Source organism: Felis catus, chromosome B1, assembly GCF_018350175.1.
Source record: "Felis catus isolate Fca126 chromosome B1, F.catus_Fca126_mat1.0, whole genome shotgun sequence".
Lineage (NCBI taxonomy): Eukaryota > Metazoa > Chordata > Mammalia > Carnivora > Felidae > Felis > Felis catus.
The window spans coordinates 19,984,621-19,990,000 of NC_058371.1; the positions used below are offsets into that span (position 1 = coordinate 19,984,621).

The 5,380-nt window shown below is 36.7% G+C and overlaps 1 pseudogene; it reads right to left on the bottom strand.

Moving 5' to 3' along the window:
• Positions 1-3,643: 3,643 nt before the first annotated feature.
• On the bottom strand, positions 3,644-5,086 carry LOC101099796 (annotated as a pseudogene).
• Between the last annotated feature and the right edge of the window lie 294 nt (positions 5,087-5,380).

Sequence of the window (5,380 nt, forward strand, 5' to 3'; positions counted from 1 at the left end):
TACACAGAAGACATGTTCACCTTTGCCTGACATAAATTAACAAAAAATAAACTGGGTATTTTCTGTTATCCTTTCCACCTACTGTAATTAAATATGCTATTTTACCTGTCTGAAATACCTTCGTACCTTCTCTTCCTTACCTAACTTGGGCTTCTCCTTTTAGTCTCAGCTCATGTGTCACTTCCTCTAGGAAGCTTTTCCTGACATCCTAGACAAGATAAGAGTTTCCTCCTCTGAATGCCTGTAGAGGTCTCTGCATGCCTGCCTCTCTCTCTCTCTCTCTCTCTCTCTCTCTCTCTCTCTCTCTCTGTATGTGTATGTATATATATATATATATATATATATATATATATATATATATATATATATATATATATATATATATATATATAAAATCATTGTGCTTATCACATTACTTTAAATCTGTTTAAATGATTTTCTTCTGTACCAAACCACAAAATCTTGAGTTACTAAAAATAGCTTTTGAATTGAATTAAAACTATAACTGAATAGGGAATATGGAAGAGACAGTTTGGGGAAAACTATGTATTCAGTTGAGATACATGGAGTTTGCAGTAAAAGAATATTCAAGTGGACATTTCAAGAACTGTTTGGAAAACTGGCAGGTAGAAAATCACATTTGGGAATCAGGAAAGGTTCCAGGACAAGAGAGACTACATGTGAACTCTATTTGTTTAGACATAACACTTTCTAAAGAAATGACAATATTAGGGAGAAAAATAGAGAAAAATAGAAAAGAAGGCAGAAGTAACCTTAGGAAGTATCTACATTTAACCATTTGAAGGAGCAGGCAGTGGGTTTGAAAAGGATATGGAGAGGACAATGTCCCCAATGCCAAATCACAAGGTTCAAAGAGGGGTATTCCATACTCTCATTTCTTGTTACAGTTTATGGCTAGAGCTATGGTTCTCAACCTGGGACAATTTTGTCCCTCAAAAAATATATGACAGTATCTGAAGACGTTTTTATTCACAACTATGGAAGCAAAAATGGAGTGAGGGGAGACAGGCTACTAGAATATGGTGGGCAGAACCAGAAATGCCACCTGTAAAATTTGCTAAAACTCCCCAAATGAAATTCCACAGACTGAGGGACCTAAACAACACAAACATTTTCTCACAGCTCTGGAGGCTGGATATCCAGGATCAAAGTGCCTCAGGAGTTTGGTTGCTCCTAAGGCCTCTCTCCTCGGCTTACAGATGGTGGCCTTCTTGCTATGTATACATTTGGCCTTTATCTGTACAAATCCCCAGTGTCTTTCTGAGTGTCCTAATTTCTCCTTATAAGGATACTAGTCAGAATGATTAAGGCTCACCTAAATGAGCTCATTGTAACTTAAGTAACACTTTAAAGGCTCTATCACTAAGTACAGTTACATCTAAGGTACTGGGGGTTAGGGTTTCAACATATGGATTCAGAAGGGAAACAATTCAGTTCCTAACACTTCACCCTCTAGATACCTTAGAATTGATATCCCTCTCACAAGCAAAATATATTCATCCCACCCCAAGGGCCCAAAATTCTTTTTTTTTAATTTAAATTCTTGTTAACATATAGTATAATATTAGTTTCAGATGTACAATGTAGTGATTCAATACTTACATATAATACCCAGTGGTTAACACAAGTGCACTCCTTAATCCCTATTACCTATTTCACCTATCCCCTCATCCACCTCCCCTCTGGTATCCATCACTTTGTTCTCTCTAGTTAAGAGTCTCTATCTAGGTTTGTCTCTATTCTTTTCCCTTTGCTTGTTTGTTTTGTTTCTTAAACTCCACTTGTAGTGAAATCATATGGTATTTGTCTTTCTGACGGAGTTATTTCACCTTAGCATAGTACCTTAGCTCCATTCATGTCATGACAAATGGCAAGATTTCATTCTTTTTTATGGTTGAATAATATTTCATTATATATATATGTGTGTATATATATATAAAGATGCTATAATAAAGATAAAGATGTGAGATATGTATATATCTCACATCTTTATCCATTCATTTAACAATGGACACTTGGGCTGTTGCCATAACTTGGCTATTGAACATAATGCTGCCATAAACATTGGGGTGCATGTATTCCTTTGAATTAGTATTTTTCTATTCTTTGGGTAAATACCTAGTAGTGTAATGGCTAGTTCTATTTTTAACTTTGTGAGGAAACTCCGTACTATTTTCCACAGAGGCTGCACCAGTTTGCATTCCTACCAACAGTGCATGAGGTTTCCCCTTTCTCCACATCCTAGTCAACACTGTCATTTCTTGTGGTGTTGCTTTTAGCCATTCTGACAGGCGTGAGGTGATATCTAATTGTAGTTTTGATTTGCATTTCCCTGATAAGTGATGGTGTCCATCTTATGTGTCTGTTGCCCAACCTTATGTCTTCTTTGGAAAAAAAGAAGTCTAGCTTTTAATTGGATTATTTGGTTTTTGGGTGTTGAATTTTATAAGTTCTTTATATATTTTGGATCCTAACCCTGTATTGAATATGTCATTTGTAAATATCTCCTCCCATTCCATAGGTTGCCTTTTAGTTTTGTTGATTGTTTCCTTTGCTATGCAGAAGCTTTTAACTTTGATGTGGTCCCAATAGTTCATTTTTGCTTTTTCTTCTCTTACCTCAGGAGATACATGTAGAAAGAAGTTGGTATAGCTGATGTTACAGAAGTTACTGCCTGTGCTCTCATCTAGCATTTTTATGATTTCATATCTCACATTTAGGTCTTTAATCCATTTTGAATTCATTTTTGTGTATGGTGTAAGATACTTTGTGCATTTTTGTGTGTGTCCAGGTTCATTCTTTTGCATGTAGCTATCCAGTTTCCCCAACTCCATTTATTGAACAGACTGTCTTTTCTTGGACAGTCTTTCCTGCTTTTTTAAAAATTAATTGACCATATAGTTGTAGGTTTATTTCTGGGTTTTCTAGTCTGTTCCACTGATTTGTCTATCTTCCTGCCAGTACCAGAATATATTGATCACCACAGCTTTGTACTATAACTGGAAGTAAGGAATTCTGCTGTATCCAGCTTTGCTTTTGTTTTTCAAGGTTGCTTTGGCTATTCAGAGTCTTTTTTTGGTTCCATACAAATTTTAGGATTGTTTGTTCCGGTTCTCTGAAAAATGCTGTCGGTATTTTGATAGGGATTGCATTAAATGTATAGATTGCTTTGGGTAGTATATACATTTTAACAATATTTGTTCTTCCAATGCATGAGCATGAAATGCTTTTCCATTTCTTTGTGTTATCTTCAATGTCCTTCATCAGTGTTTTATAGTTTTGGGAGTAGAAGTCTTTCATCTCTTTGGTTGGTATTCCAACCAAATTCCTCGGTATCTTATGGGTTTTGGTGCAACTGTAAATTGAATTTTCTTTTTTTTCTTTTTTTTTAATGTTTCTTATTTATTTTTGAGACAGAAAGAGACAGAGCATGAGCAGGGGAGGAGCAGAGAGAGAGAGAAGACGACACAGAATCCGAAGCAGGCTCCAGGCACTGAGCTGTCAGCACAGAGCCTGACGCGGGGCTCGAACTCATGAGCCTGTGAGATCAGGAGACTGTGAGATCATGACCTGAGCCGCAGTCAGACGCTTAACTGACTGAGCCACCCAGGCACCCCACGGATTTTCTTAATTTCCCTTTATGTTGCATCATTTTTGGTGTATAGAAATATAACAGATTCCTGTATATTCATTATGCATCCTGTTTATCAGCTCTAGTGGTTTTATGGTGGTCTTTTGGGTTTTCTATATAGAGCATCATGTCATCTACAAATAGTCAAAGTTTACTTCTCTGAAAATATGAATGCCTTTTATTTCTTTTTTTGTTGTCTGATTGCTGTGACTAGGTTTTCCAGTATTATGTTGAATAAAAGTGGTGACGGTGGACATCCTCGTCTTGTTCCTGACCAGAGAGGAAAAGCTCTCAGTTTTTCCCCATTAAGGATACTAGGAGTTGTGGGTTTCTCATATGTGTGCTTTATTATATCCAAACCCTACTCTATTGAAGGTTTTTACCATGAATGGATGCTGTCCTTTGTCAAATGCTTTTCTTCATCTATTGAAAGGATACGGTTCTTATCCTTTTCTTTATCCATTTGGTTATTTTTTCATCCTACAAGAAGCCATAACTTTATTTATTATATAAACAGTACATATTTCAAACTAAGCTGCATTTATTCTTTTGAAACACACAAAAATGAGCCCTTGTTTTCATATGGTTACATTGTTAATTTCATAATAAGATTTATAGAATCATTACTGTTGTTCTTCAGGGTTTGCATGTCTTCGCTCTTGACACATTTGCATGTGATGTGACTAATTCTGAATCATTAACATCTACATACATTTCATCAACCTCTTCCTCTTCACTCTCCGCTTGTACAGTTGGAATCTGTGTTGAATGTCTGAGACAACTTTACCTTGAACTTTGAGTTTCTCAACATCTTCTAGTCATGCCTGCTAAGACAAAGCCCTGGCCTTGGCTTCCCCCAAAACTATGTAGGTATCTGAAGCTAAGCTCTTGTAGACATCTGGTTTTGTGATGACATAGAGGATATTCTTAGATTTCCACATAGTGACGCTATCATAGACCCATTTTGGACATAGCCTTCCATACCTTGTTTTATTTCTGGCTCTGTTTTGTGCTGCTGACTGGTCCTTCATCAATTTCAGCTACTGCTGCCAGCCAGGCTTGTTGTGGCATTGCCTGCATGCAATCTTGTTTCTCAAGCTCCGATGCTGATCCATCACTGTTGGAATGTGTTCCAGATCTTAACTCAGTCTGGAGCCAGGGTAACTGCTACTGTATAGCAGTAATGTTTTCTGTGGGTTCACCTGGCATATTGTGCAGGGAACAAAGAACCAAGAGGACAGCAGAAAGAGAGTGAACAAGAATATGACCCATGCCTGTTGCAGAGGATTATCCTTTCTTTTACTGTTGTGATATAGCATGCCGATTTGTGAATAATGAACCACACTTGCATCCAAGGAATAAATCCCTTGACCATGATGAATTATTATTTTTTTAATATACAGCTGGGTTTGGTTTGCTAATATTTTGTTGAGGATTTCTGCATCTATGTTCATCAGGGATATTGGCCTATAGTTCTTTTTTTTTGTGGTGTCTTTATCTGGTACTGGTATAAGGGTAATGCTGGTCTCCTAGAATGAAATTGGAAATTTTCCTTCCTTTTCTATTTTTTGGAATGGTTTGAGAAGAATAGTTATTAACTCTTCTTTAAATGTTTGGTGAAATTTATCTGTGAAAGCATCTGGTCCTGGACTTTTGTTTGTTGGGAGATATTACTGATTTGATTTCTTTGCTGGTTATCAGCCTGTCCAAGTTTTCTATCTTCCTGTT